The 15562-nt window shown below is 47.4% G+C and overlaps 1 protein-coding gene across 2 annotated transcripts in view; it reads left to right on the forward strand.

Moving 5' to 3' along the window:
* NPHP3 (nephrocystin 3) overlaps positions 1-15562 on the forward strand; it is a 303001-nt gene that overhangs the window by 289 nt on the left and 287150 nt on the right. The window contains exon 2 of one of the 2 annotated variants that reach the window (XM_063922378.1): positions 134-225. The exons of the other annotated variant lie outside the window; for it this stretch is intronic. The gene's annotated coding sequence lies outside the window, so the exon portion shown is untranslated. The remainder of the gene's footprint in view (positions 1-133; positions 226-15562) is intronic. 2 annotated transcript variants of the gene reach the window in all.

Genomic DNA, 15562 nt, shown 5'->3' on the forward strand with positions numbered 1-15562 from the left:
ATAAGTCAGCTCAGTTGTTTTCGTGTCTGCTAATTGTACTAGAAAGTTTACACACAGTTCAGAGTATGAGAACGGTGCACTTTTGTCTTGTCTTTTTGTGTAACGGTTTAGTGATGTTCTCTCTGTTATACAGGTGACTCATTGGCTACATTTAGCGCACCGGCTACAGCTGTGGAACCTGCAGAACGTTTGTTAGCCTTCTAACAAATCTCGGTTTCATTTAGGGTGAGATTTTTTGAAACGTTTTAAAGAGGGTATTAGAAAGTGTATTGCCCATAACAACCGGTCGGATTCTAGCAATGCCGTAAGTAGACATTTTAGCGCTGTGTGCAAGAAAAAGCATTGTCGCTCCCAGGGCTGGTGCTAGGGTGTTTGGCGCCTCCCTACAAACTATAAATTTGCGCCCTCTCTCCAATACTTAATAAAGGAAAAGCACACACTGAAGGCACGTGTGGTCTCACAAGGAAGGGGTGTGCCCACACTTGTACCCCAAATTCAAATTACACCACCCAGTAGCACAAAAGTATTGTCATTACCCCTATTTCATATTTCGTCACACAGTACTGCCCCATATTCACGTTATGCTACACAGTAGTGCCCCATATACACAATTCCCATGATAGCAGTGCCGCTTATACACATAATAATGCCCACGGTATCAGTGCCACGTATACAGTTACACATATACGTGTGTGCCACTTATAGACATGCCCTCAGTTTCAGTGCCACTAATGCCGCTTTCACATTGCAAAACCTGCTTTTGAAACGGTTCTTTAAACGGGTCTGAGCAGTTAAACCCCCTTCACATCGCATGTTGTAACCAGTATATTACCATTTCATTACTGTTTTGGTACCTTTTACACTGAACCCGTTTTACCCATAGAAAGCAGTGGCTGTCATTATAAATGGACTTTTCTGGCCCACACATTATTAATAATTATTAATTAATGAATTATTAATAATTTGGATAGTCGTGCGATGGAACCCAGCAGCTTGAAGCATTTTAACCATGTTTTTATATATGAGTGCATCCTTCACTGTCCCAGTTATTTGTCTGCAGATTTCCTCATCCCCTCTGATTCTTAGCAGCTCCCTCACCTCTTCATCACTCCAAGTTGCCATTGTACAATATATTTGCAGTAAGAAAACGCTTCTAAACCCACTCTCATGTGTCTGATGTGTTTTTCCTCCAGCTTCCTGCTTCTGCCTGGTGACATCACACATGGAGACAGCCTATCACCTCCTGTGGCTTGGAAATACCATTTCAGAGCCTTTCACACTGCACAGTGAAACGGTTCTGAACCGGGTAGGACCCTGCTTTTTAACCGTTTCAAAATACCAGTATTTTGAAACCGGTAAATTCAAGGTGGCCCTTTCACACCGCAGCTAGAACCGTTTAGGAAGGCTGAAAAATCGGCAATTTACCGGGTTAAAGCTGCGGTGTGAAAGGGGTATTATACATATAATTGCCCCCCCCCCCCCCCCCGTGTGTAATAGATAATAGATAGAGCTCTGGTAAATAAACAAAAACAAATAGCACACACTTGTCGGCCTGCTCTGACCACACTCAAGCCCCTGCATCAGCATGTTGTAGAGGGGGAGGGCTGGAGCGCAGGGAGAAAGGAGAACAGCTTCATGTCATAAATTACAAACACGCAGGAAGTGGAGCAGAAAGTGAAAGTGGCCAGCCTGTGCGGACGATGGAGTGAAACCCCTCCTGCATGTTCTGCTGGTAGGAGGAGGGAGGGAAGATCAGCTGGTGGACTGGACTCGAGTCGAGCCTCTTGTTGCTGTGGCAGCCGGCAGCAGTGGCGCGCAACAGCAGAGTCTCAGAGCAGGGAGAGCGCTTCTCTTGGCCAGCGCCTCCCTGCTTCGCAGACTCTGCTGAGCGGGTTGCGCCGGCTCTGGTCGTTCCCCCCCATGTTTAAATTAGGGCCAGTGCCCATATTTAAAATAGGGCCAGTGCGCGCCGTAAATGCGTGTGAAATATATAGGGCCATGGCTTCATGGCGAAGGGATGTGGCCACAAAACAATACCAAGTCATATTGTGCTGCGCAGTAGTCTTGATTATTCAAATTACGCCGCACAGTAATGCCACTTACACACATTTCACCAGGTAGAGCCGTCACACATTATGCCATGTAGAGCCCCGTTTTACACATTACGGCAGGCAGAGCTCCCTTTTACACATTACGACAGGTAGAGCCCTCCTTTTTACACATTACAGCAGCAGAGTCCCTATTTTTACACATTATGACAGCAGAGTCCCCTTTCTCTAACGTCCTAGTGGATGCTGGGGACTCCGTAAGGACCATGGGGATTAGCGGCTCCGCAGGAGACTGGGCACAACTATAAAGAAAGCTTTAGACTACTGGTGTGCACTGGCTTCTCCCACTAAGACCCTCCTCCAGACTTCAGTTAGATTCTTGTGCCCGGCTGAGCTGGATGCACACTCGGGGCTCTCCTGAGCTCCTAGAAAGAAAGTATATTTAGTAGAGATGAGCGCCTGAAATTTTTCGGGTTTTGTGTTTTGGTTTTGGGTTCGGTTCCGCGGCCGTGTTTTGGGTTCGAACGCGTTTTGGCAAAACCTCACCGAATTTTTTTTGTCGGATTCGGGTGTGTTTTGGATTCGGGTGTTTTTTTCAAAAAACACTAAAAAACAGCTTAAATCATAGAATTTGGGGGTCATTTTGATCCCAAAGTATTATTAACCTCAAAAACCATAATTTACACTCATTTTCAGTCTATTCTGAATACCTCACACCTCACAATATTATTTTTAGTCCTAAAATTTGCACCGAGGTCGCTGTGTGAGTAAGATAAGCGACCCTAGTGGCCGACACAAACACCGGGCCCATCTAGGAGTGGCACTGCAGTGTCACGCAGGATGTCCCTTCCAAAAAACCCTCCCCAAACAGCACATGACGCAAAGAAAAAAAGAGGCGCAATGAGGTAGCTGTGTGAGTAAGATTAGCGACCCTAGTGGCCGACACAAACACCGGGCCCATCTAGGAGTGGCACTGCAGTGTCACGCAGGATGTCCCTTCCAAAAAACCCTCCCCAAACAGCACATGACGCAAAGAAAAAAAGAGGCGCAATGAGGTAGCTGACTGTGTGAGTAAGATTAGCGACCCTAGTGGCCGACACAAACACCGGGCCCATCTAGGAGTGGCACTGCAGTGTCACGCAGGATGTCCCTTCCAAAAAACCCTCCCCAATCAGCACATGATGCAAAGAAAAAGAAAAGAAAAAAGAGGTGCAAGATGGAATTGTCCTTGGGCCCTCCCACCCACCCTTATGTTGTATAAACAAAACAGGACATGCACACTTTAACCAACCCATCATTTCAGTGACAGGGTCTGCCACACGACTGTGACTGATATGACGGGTTGGTTTGGACCCCCCCCAAAAAAGAAGCAATTAATCTCTCCTTGCACAAACTGGCTCTACAGAGGCAAGATGTCCACCTCATCTTCACCCTCCGATATATCACCGTGTACATCCCCCTCCTCACAGATTATCAATTCGTCCCCACTGGAATCCACCATCTCAGCTCCCTGTGTACTTTGTGGAGGCAATTGCTGCTGGTCAATGTCTCCGCGGAGGAATTGATTATAATTAATTTTAATGAACATCATCTTCTCCACATTTTCTGGATGTAACCTCGTACGCCGATTGCTGACAAGGTGAGCGGCGGCACTAAACACTCTTTCGGAGTACACACTTGTGGGAGGGCAACTTAGGTAGAATAAAGCCAGTTTGTGCAAGGGCCTCCAAATTGCCTCTTTTTCCTGCCAGTATAAGTACGGACTGTGTGACGTGCCTACTTGGATGCGGTCACTCATATAATCCTCCACCATTCTATCAATGTTGAGAGAATCATATGCAGTGACAGTAGACGACATGTCCGTAATCGTTGTCAGGTCCTTCAGTCCGGACCAGATGTCAGCATCAGCAGTCGCTCCAGACTGCCCTGCATCACCGCCAGCGGGTGGGCTCGGAATTCTGAGCCTTTTCCTCGCACCCCCAGTTGCGGGAGAATGTGAAGGAGGAGATGTTGACAGGTCGCGTTCCGCTTGACTTGACAATTTTGTCACCAGCAGGTCTTTCAACCCCAGCAGACTTGTGTCTGCCGGAAAGAGAGATCCAAGGTAGGCTTTAAATCTAGGATCGAGCACGGTGGCCAAAATGTAGTGCTCTGATTTCAACAGATTGACCACCCGTGAATCCTTGTTAAGCAAATTAAGGGCTGCATCCACAAGTCCCACATGCCTAGCGGAATCGCTCCCTTTTAGCTCCTTCTTCAATGCCTCCAGCTTCTTCTGCAAAAGCCTGATGAGGGGAATGACCTGACTCAGGCTGGCAGTGTCTGAACTGACTTCACGTGTGGCAAGTTCAAAGGGCATCAGAACCTTGCACAACGTTGAAATCATTCTCCACTGCACTTGAGACAGGTGCATTCCACCTCCTATATCGTGCTCAATTGTATAGGCTTGAATGGCCTTTTGCTGCTCCTCCAACCTCTGAAGCATATAGAGGGTTGAATTCCACCTCGTTACCACTTCTTGCTTCAGATGATGGCAGGGCAGGTTCAGTAGTTTTTGGTGGAGCTCCAGTCTTCTGTACGTGGTGCCTGTACGCCGAAAGTGTCCCGCAATTTTTCTGGCCACCGACAGCATCTCTTGCACGCCCCTGTCGTTTTTTAAAAAATTCTGCACCACCAAATTCAAGGTATGTGCAAAACATGGGACGTGCTGGAATTTGCCCATATTTAATGCACACACAATATTGCTGGCGTTGTCCGATGCCACAAATCCACAGGAGAGTCCAATTGGGGTAAGCCATTCCGCGATGATCTTCCTCAGTTGCCGTAAGAGGTTTTCAGCTGTGTGCGTATTCTGGAAAGCGGTGATACAAAGCGTAGCCTGCCTAGGAAAGAGTTGGCGTTTGCGAGATGCTGCTACTGGTGCCGCCGCTGCTGTTCTTGCGGCGGGAGTCCATACATCTACCCAGTGGGCTGTCACAGTCATATAGTCCTGACCCTGCCCTGCTCCACTTGTCCACATGTCCGTGGTTAAGTGGACATTGGGTACAACTGCATTTTTTAGGACACTGGTGAGTCTTTTTCTGACGTCCGTGTACATTCTCGGTATCGCCTGCCTAGAGAAGTGGAACCTAGATGGTATTTGGTAACGGGGGCACACTGCCTCAATAAATTGTCTAGTTCCCTGTGAACTAACGGCGGATACCGGACGCACGTCTAACACCAACATAGTTGTCAAGGCCTCAGTTATCCGCTTTGCAGTAGGATGACTGCTGTGATATTTCATCTTCCTCGCAAAGGACTGTTGAACAGTCAATTGCTTACTGGAAGTAGTACAAGTGGGCTTACGACTTCCCCTCTGGGATGACCATCGACTCCCAGCGGCAACAACAGCAGCGCCAGCAGCAGTAGGCGTTACACGCAAGGATGCATCGGAGGAATCCCAGGCAGGAGAGGACTCGTCAGAATTGCCAGTGACATGGCCTGCAGGACTATTGGCATTCCTGGGGAAGGAGGAAATTGACACTGAGGGAGTTGGTGGGGTGGTTTGCGTGAGCTTGGTTACAAGAGGAAGGGATTTACTGGTCAGTGGACTGCTTCCGCTGTCACCCAAAGTTTTTGAACTTGTCACTGACTTATTATGAATGCGCTGCAGGTGACGTATAAGGGAGGATGTTCCGAGGTGGTTAACGTCCTTACCCCTACTTATTACAGCTTGACAAAGGGAACACACGGCTTGACACCTGTTGTCCGCATTTCTGGTGAAATACCTCCACACCGAAGAGCTGATTTTTTTGGTATTTTCACCTGGCATGTCAACGGCCATATTCCTCCCACGGACAACAGGTGTCTCCCCGGGTGCCTGACTTAAACAAACCACCTCACCATCAGAATCCTCCTGGTCAATTTCCTCCCCAGCGCCAGCAACACCCATATCCTCCTCATCCTGGTGTACTTCAACACTGACATCTTCAATCTGACTATCAGGAACTGGACTGCGGGTGCTCCTTCCAGCACTTGCAGGGGGCGTGCAAATGGTGGAAGGCGCATGCTCTTCACGTCCAGTGTTGGGAAGGTCAGGCATCGCAACCGACACAATTGGACTCTCCTTGTGGATTTGGGATTTCGAAGAATGCACAGTTCTTTGCTGTGCTGCTTTTGCCAGCTTGAGTCTTTTCATTTTTCTAGCGAGAGGCTGAGTGCTTCCATCCTCATGTGAAGCTGAACCACTAGCCATGAACATAGGCCAGGGCCTCAGCCGTTCCTTGCCACTCCGTGTGGTAAATGGCATATTGGCAAGTTTACGCTTCTCCTCCGACAATTTTATTTTAGGTTTTGGAGTCCTTTTTTTACTGATATTTGGTGTTTTGGATTTGACATGCTCTGTACTATGACATTGGGCATCGGCCTTGGCAGACGACGTTGCTGGCATTTCATCGTCTCGGCCATGACTAGTGGCAGCAGCTTCAGCACGAGGTGGAAGTGGATCTTGATCTTTCCCTAATTTTGGAACCTCAACATTTTTGTTCTCCATATTTTAATAGGCACAACTAAAAGGCACCTCAGGTAAACAATGGAGATGGATGGATTGGATACTAGTATACAATTATGGACGGGCTGCCGAGTGCCGACACAGAGGTAGCCACAGCCGTGAACTACCGCACTGTACTGTGTCTGCTGCTAATATATAGACTGGTTGATAAAGAGATAGTATACTCGTAACTAGTATGTATGTATAAAGAAAGAAAAAAAAACCACGGTTAGGTGGTATATACAATTATGGACGGGCTGCCGAGTGCCGACACAGAGGTAGCCACAGCCGTGAACTACCGCACTGTACTGTGTCTGCTGCTAATATAGACTGGTTGATAAAGAGATAGTATACTCGTAACTAGTATGTATGTATAAAGAAAGAAAAAAAAAACACGGTTAGGTGGTATATACAATTATGGACGGGCTGCCGAGTGCCGACACAGAGGTAGCCACAGCCGTGAACTACCGCACTGTACTGTGTCTGCTGCTAATATAGACTGGTTGATAAAGAGATAGTATACTCGTAACTAGTATGTATGTATAAAGAAAGAAAAAAAAACCACGGTTAGGTGGTATTTACAATTATGGACGGGCTGCCGAGTGCCGACACAGAGGTAGCCACAGCCGTGAACTACCGCACTGTACTGTGTCTGCTGCTAATATATAGACTGGTTGATAAAGAGATAGTATACTCGTAACTAGTATGTATGTATAAAGAAAGGAAAAAAAAACCACGGTTAGGTGGTATATACAATTATGGACGGGCTGCCGAGTGCCGACACAGAGGTAGCCACAGCCGTGAACTACCGCACTGTACTGTGTCTGCTGCTAATATAGACTGGTTGATAAAGAGATAGTATACTCGTAACTAGTATGTATGTATAAAGAAAGAAAAAAAAACCACGGTTAGGTGGTATATACAATTATGGACGGGCTGCCGAGTGCCGACACAGAGGTAGCCACAGCCGTGAACTACCGCACTGTACTGTGTCTGCTGCTAATATAGACTGGTTGATAAAGAGATAGTATACTCGTAACTAGTATGACTATAAAGAAAGAAAAAAAAACCACGGTTAGGTGGTATATACAATTATGGACGGGCTGCCGAGTGCCGACACAGAGGTAGCCACAGCCGTGAACTACCGCACTGTACTGTGTCTGCTGCTAATATATAGACTGGTTGATAAAGAGATAGTATACTCGTAACTAGTATGTATGTATAAAGAAAGAAAAAAAAACCACGGTTAGGTGGTATATACAATTATGGACGGGCTGCCGAGTGCCGACACAGAGGTAGCCACAGCCGTGAACTACCGCACTGTACTGTGTCTGCTGCTAATATAGACTGGTTGATAAAGAGATAGTATACTACTAATATTATATATACTGGTGGTCAGGTCACTGGTCACTAGTCACACTGGCAGTGGCACTCCTGCAGCAAAAGTGTGCACTGTTTAATTTTAATATAATATTATGTACTCCTGGCTCCTGCTATAACCTATAACTGGCACTGCAGTAGTGCTCCCCAGTCTCCCCCACAATTATAAGCTGTGTGAGCTGAGCAGTCAGACAGATATATAATATATATAGATGATGCAGCACACTGGCCTGAGCCTGAGCAGTGCACACAGATATGGTATGTGACTGACTGAGTCACTGTGTGTATCGCTTTTTTCAGGCAGAGAACGGATATATTAAATAAACTGCACTGTGTGTCTGGTGGTCACTCACTATATAATATATTATGTACTCCTGGCTCCTGCTATAACCTATAACTGGCACTGCAGTAGTGCTCCCCAGTCTCCCCCACAATTATAAGCTGTGTGAGCTGAGCAGTCAGACAGATATATATAATATTATATATAGATAATAGATGATGCAGCACACTGGCCTGAGCCTGAGCAGTGCACACAGATATGGTATGTGACTGAGTCACTGTGTGCTGTGTATCGCTTTTTTCAGGCAGAGAACGGATTATAAAGTAAACTGCACTGTCCTCACTAGTAAACTCTCTCCACTCAGTCTCTACACTTCTACAGTAACAGTACTCCTCCTAGTCAGCTCCAGTAAATCTCTCTCAGTCTCTTATAATCTAAATGGAGAGGACGCCAGCCACGTCCTCTCCCTATCAATCTCAATGCACGTGTGAAAATTAGAGATGAGCGCCTGAAATTTTTCGGGTTTTGTGTTTTGGTTTTGGGTTCGGTTCCGCGGCCGTGTTTTGGGTTCGAACGCGTTTTGGCAAAACCTCACCGAATTTTTTTTGTCGGATTCGGGTGTGTTTTGGATTCGGGTGTTTTTTTCAAAAAACACTAAAAAACAGCTTAAATCATAGAATTTGGGGGTCATTTTGATCCCAAAGTATTATTAACCTCAAAAACCATAATTTACACTCATTTTCAGTCTATTCTGAATACCTCACACCTCACAATATTATTTTTAGTCCTAAAATTTGCACCGAGGTCGCTGTGTGAGTAAGATAAGCGACCCTAGTGGCCGACACAAACACCGGGCCCATCTAGGAGTGGCACTGCAGTGTCACGCAGGATGTCCCTTCCAAAAAACCCTCCCCAAACAGCACATGACGCAAAGAAAAAAAGAGGCGCAATGAGGTAGCTGTGTGAGTAAGATTAGCGACCCTAGTGGCCGACACAAACACCGGGCCCATCTAGGAGTGGCACTGCAGTGTCACGCAGGATGTCCCTTCCAAAAAACCCTCCCCAAACAGCACATGACGCAAAGAAAAAAAGAGGCGCAATGAGGTAGCTGACTGTGTGAGTAAGATTAGCGACCCTAGTGGCCGACACAAACACCGGGCCCATCTAGGAGTGGCACTGCAGTGTCACGCAGGATGTCCCTTCCAAAAAACCCTCCCCAATCAGCACATGATGCAAAGAAAAAGAAAAGAAAAAAGAGGTGCAAGATGGAATTGTCCTTGGGCCCTCCCACCCACCCTTATGTTGTATAAACAAAACAGGACATGCACACTTTAACCAACCCATCATTTCAGTGACAGGGTCTGCCACACGACTGTGACTGATATGACGGGTTGGTTTGGACCCCCCCCAAAAAAGAAGCAATTAATCTCTCCTTGCACAAACTGGCTCTACAGAGGCAAGATGTCCACCTCATCTTCACCCTCCGATATATCACCGTGTACATCCCCCTCCTCACAGATTATCAATTCGTCCCCACTGGAATCCACCATCTCAGCTCCCTGTGTACTTTGTGGAGGCAATTGCTGCTGGTCAATGTCTCCGCGGAGGAATTGATTATAATTCATTTTAATGAACATCATCTTCTCCACATTTTCTGGATGTAACCTCGTACGCCGATTGCTGACAAGGTGAGCGGCGGCACTAAACACTCTTTCGGAGTACACACTTGTGGGAGGGCAACTTAGGTAGAATAAAGCCAGTTTGTGCAAGGGCCTCCAAATTGCCTCTTTTTCCTGCCAGTATAAGTACGGACTGTGTGACGTGCCTACTTGGATGCGGTCACTCATATAATCCTCCACCATTCTATCAATGTTGAGAGAATCATATGCAGTGACAGTAGACGACATGTCCGTAATCGTTGTCAGGTCCTTCAGTCCGGACCAGATGTCAGCATCAGCAGTCGCTCCAGACTGCCCTGCATCACCGCCAGCGGGTGGGCTCGGAATTCTGAGCCTTTTCCTCGCACCCCCAGTTGCGGGAGAATGTGAAGGAGGAGATGTTGACAGGTCGCGTTCCGCTTGACTTGACAATTTTGTCACCAGCAGGTCTTTCAACCCCAGCAGACTTGTGTCTGCCGGAAAGAGAGATCCAAGGTAGGCTTTAAATCTAGGATCGAGCACGGTGGCCAAAATGTAGTGCTCTGATTTCAACAGATTGACCACCCGTGAATCCTTGTTAAGCGAATTAAGGGCTGCATCCACAAGTCCCACATGCCTAGCGGAATCGCTCCCTTTTAGCTCCTTCTTCAATGCCTCCAGCTTCTTCTGCAAAAGCCTGATGAGGGGAATGACCTGACTCAGGCTGGCAGTGTCTGAACTGACTTCACGTGTGGCAAGTTCAAAGGGCATCAGAACCTTGCACAACGTTGAAATCATTCTCCACTGCACTTGAGACAGGTGCATTCCACCTCCTATATCGTGCTCAATTGTATAGGCTTGAATGGCCTTTTGCTGCTCCTCCAACCTCTGAAGCATATAGAGGGTTGAATTCCACCTCGTTACCACTTCTTGCTTCAGATGATGGCAGGGCAGGTTCAGTAGTTTTTGGTGGTGCTCCAGTCTTCTGTACGTGGTGCCTGTACGCCGAAAGTGTCCCGCAATTTTTCTGGCCACCGACAGCATCTCTTGCACGCCCCTGTCGTTTTTTAAAAAATTCTGCACCACCAAATTCAAGGTATGTGCAAAACATGGGACGTGCTGGAATTTGCCCATATTTAATGCACACACAATATTGCTGGCGTTGTCCGATGCCACAAATCCACAGGAGAGTCCAATTGGGGTAAGCCATTCCGCGATGATCTTCCTCAGTTGCCGTAAGAGGTTTTCAGCTGTGTGCGTATTCTGGAAAGCGGTGATACAAAGCGTAGCCTGCCTAGGAAAGAGTTGGCGTTTGCGAGATGCTGCTACTGGTGCCGCCGCTGCTGTTCTTGCGGCGGGAGTCCATACATCTACCCAGTGGGCTGTCACAGTCATATAGTCCTGACCCTGCCCTGCTCCACTTGTCCACATGTCCGTGGTTAAGTGGACATTGGGTACAACTGCATTTTTTAGGACACTGGTGAGTCTTTTTCTGACGTCCGTGTACATTCTCGGTATCGCCTGCCTAGAGAAGTGGAACCTAGATGGTATTTGGTAACGGGGGCACACTGCCTCAATAAATTGTCTAGTTCCCTGTGAACTAACGGCGGATACCGGACGCACGTCTAACACCAACATAGTTGTCAAGGCCTCAGTTATCCGCTTTGCAGTAGGATGACTGCTGTGATATTTCATCTTCCTCGCAAAGGACTGTTGAACAGTCAATTGCTTACTGGAAGTAGTACAAGTGGGCTTACGACTTCCCCTCTGGGATGACCATCGACTCCCAGCGGCAACAACAGCAGCGCCAGCAGCAGTAGGCGTTACACGCAAGGATGCATCGGAGGAATCCCAGGCAGGAGAGGACTCGTCAGAATTGCCAGTGACATGGCCTGCAGGACTATTGGCATTCCTGGGGAAGGAGGAAATTGACACTGAGGGAGTTGGTGGGGTGGTTTGCGTGAGCTTGGTTACAAGAGGAAGGGATTTACTGGTCAGTGGACTGCTTCCGCTGTCACCCAAAGTTTTTGAACTTGTCACTGACTTATTATGAATGCGCTGCAGGTGACGTATAAGGGAGGATGTTCCGAGGTGGTTAACGTCCTTACCCCTACTTATTACAGCTTGACAAAGGGAACACACGGCTTGACACCTGTTGTCCGCATTTCTGGTGAAATACCTCCACACCGAAGAGCTGATTTTTTTGGTATTTTCACCTGGCATGTCAACGGCCATATTCCTCCCACGGACAACAGGTGTCTCCCCGGGTGCCTGACTTAAACAAACCACCTCACCATCAGAATCCTCCTGGTCAATTTCCTCCCCAGCGCCAGCAACACCCATATCCTCCTCATCCTGGTGTACTTCAACACTGACATCTTCAATCTGACTATCAGGAACTGGACTGCGGGTGCTCCTTCCAGCACTTGCAGGGGGCGTGCAAATGGTGGAAGGCGCATGCTCTTCACGTCCAGTGTTGGGAAGGTCAGGCATCGCAACCGACACAATTGGACTCTCCTTGTGGATTTGGGATTTCGAAGAATGCACAGTTCTTTGCTGTGCTGCTTTTGCCAGCTTGAGTCTTTTCATTTTTCTAGCGAGAGGCTGAGTGCTTCCATCCTCATGTGAAGCTGAACCACTAGCCATGAACATAGGCCAGGGCCTCAGCCGTTCCTTGCCACTCCGTGTGGTAAATGGCATATTGGCAAGTTTACGCTTCTCCTCCGACAATTTTATTTTAGGTTTTGGAGTCCTTTTTTTACTGATATTTGGTGTTTTGGATTTGACATGCTCTGTACTATGACATTGGGCATCGGCCTTGGCAGACGACGTTGCTGGCATTTCATCGTCTCGGCCATGACTAGTGGCAGCAGCTTCAGCACGAGGTGGAAGTGGATCTTGATCTTTCCCTAATTTTGGAACCTCAACATTTTTGTTCTCCATATTTTAATAGGCACAACTAAAAGGCACCTCAGGTAAACAATGGAGATGGATGGATTGGATACTAGTATACAATTATGGACGGGCTGCCGAGTGCCGACACAGAGGTAGCCACAGCCGTGAACTACCGCACTGTACTGTGTCTGCTGCTAATATATAGACTGGTTGATAAAGAGATAGTATACTCGTAACTAGTATGTATGTATAAAGAAAGAAAAAAAAACCACGGTTAGGTGGTATATACAATTATGGACGGGCTGCCGAGTGCCGACACAGAGGTAGCCACAGCCGTGAACTACCGCACTGTACTGTGTCTGCTGCTAATATATAGACTGGTTGATAAAGAGATAGTATACTCGTAACTAGTATGTATGTATAAAGAAAGAAAAAAAAACCACGGTTAGGTGGTATATACAATTATGGACGGGCTGCCGAGTGCCGACACAGAGGTAGCCACAGCCGTGAACTACCGCACTGTACTGTGTCTGCTGCTAATATAGACTGGTTGATAAAGAGATAGTATACTCGTAACTAGTATGTATGTATAAAGAAAGAAAAAAAAACCACGGTTAGGTGGTATATACAATTATGGACGGGCTGCCGAGTGCCGACACAGAGGTAGCCACAGCCGTGAACTACCGCACTGTACTGTGTCTGCTGCTAATATAGACTGGTTGATAAAGAGATAGTATACTCGTAACTAGTATGACTATAAAGAAAGAAAAAAAAACCACGGTTAGGTGGTATATACAATTATGGACGGGCTGCCGAGTGCCGACACAGAGGTAGCCACAGCCGTGAACTACCGCACTGTACTGTGTCTGCTGCTAATATATAGACTGGTTGATAAAGAGATAGTATACTCGTAACTAGTATGTATGTATAAAGAAAGAAAAAAAAACCACGGTTAGGTGGTATATACAATTATGGACGGGCTGCCGAGTGCCGACACAGAGGTAGCCACAGCCGTGAACTACCGCACTGTACTGTGTCTGCTGCTAATATAGACTGGTTGATAAAGAGATAGTATACTACTAATATTATATATACTGGTGGTCAGGTCACTGGTCACTAGTCACACTGGCAGTGGCACTCCTGCAGCAAAAGTGTGCACTGTTTAATTTTAATATAATATTATGTACTCCTGGCTCCTGCTATAACCTATAACTGGCACTGCAGTAGTGCTCCCCAGTCTCCCCCACAATTATAAGCTGTGTGAGCTGAGCAGTCAGACAGATATATAATATATATAGATGATGCAGCACACTGGCCTGAGCCTGAGCAGTGCACACAGATATGGTATGTGACTGACTGAGTCACTGTGTGTATCGCTTTTTTCAGGCAGAGAACGGATATATTAAATAAACTGCACTGTGTGTCTGGTGGTCACTCACTATATAATATATTATGTACTCCTGGCTCCTGCTATAACCTATAACTGGCACTGCAGTAGTGCTCCCCAGTCTCCCCCACAATTATAAGCTGTGTGAGCTGAGCAGTCAGACAGATATATATAATATTATATATAGATAATAGATGATGCAGCACACTGGCCTGAGCCTGAGCAGTGCACACAGATATGGTATGTGACTGAGTCACTGTGTGCTGTGTATCGCTTTTTTCAGGCAGAGAACGGATTATAAAGTAAACTGCACTGTCCTCACTAGTAAACTCTCTCCACTCAGTCTCTACACTTCTACAGTAACAGTACTCCTCCTAGTCAGCTCCAGTAAATCTCTCTCAGTCTCTTATAATCTAAATGGAGAGGACGCCAGCCACGTCCTCTCCCTATCAATCTCAATGCACGTGTGAAAATGGCGGCGACGCGCGGCTCCTTATATAGAATCCGAGTCTCGCGATAGAATCCGAGCCTCGCGAGAATCCGACAGCGTCATGATGACGTTCGGGCGCGCTCGGGTTAACCGAGCAAGGCGGGAAGATCCGAGTCGCTCGGACCCGTGAAAAAAAACATGAAGTTCTGGCGGGTTCGGATTCAGAGAAACCGAACCCGCTCATCTCTAGTGAAAATGGCGGCGACGCGCGGCTCCTTATATAGAATCCGAGTCTCGCGAGAATCCGACAGCGTCATGATGACGTTCGGGCGCGCTCGGGTTAACCGAGCAAGGCGGGAAGATCCGAGTCGCTCGGACCCGTGAAAAAAAACATGAAGTTCTGGCGGGTTCGGATTCAGAGAAACCGAACCCGCTCATCTCTAATATTTAGGTTTTTTATTTTACAGTGAGATCTGCTGGCAACAGACTCACTGCAGCGAGGGACTAAGGGGAGAAGAAGCGAACCTACCTAACAGGTGGTAGTTTGGGCTTCTTAGGCTACTGGACACCATTAGCTCCAGAGGGATCGACCGCAGGACCCGACCTTGGTGTTCGTTCCCGGAGCCGCGCCGCCGTCCCCCTTACAGAGCCAGAAGCAACGAAGAGGTCCGGAAAATCGGCGGCAGAAGACTTCGGTCTTCACCAAGGTAGCGCACAGCACTGCAGCTGTGCGCCATTGCTCCTCATGTACACCTCACACTCCGGTCACTGATGGGTGCAGGGTGCTGGGGGTGGGGCGCCCTGAGGGCAATATATGACACCTTGGCTGGCAAATCTACATCATATATAGTCCTAGAGGCTATATAGATGTAAAATTACCCCTGCCAGTATTCCAGAAAAAGCGGGAGAAAGTCCACCGAAAAAGGGGCGGGGCTATCTCCCTCAGCACACTGGTGCCATTTTTCCCTCACAGTTCC

Source organism: Pseudophryne corroboree, chromosome 5 (assembly GCF_028390025.1).
Source record: "Pseudophryne corroboree isolate aPseCor3 chromosome 5, aPseCor3.hap2, whole genome shotgun sequence".
In the NCBI taxonomy this organism is placed as follows: Eukaryota; Metazoa; Chordata; class Amphibia; order Anura; family Myobatrachidae; genus Pseudophryne; species Pseudophryne corroboree.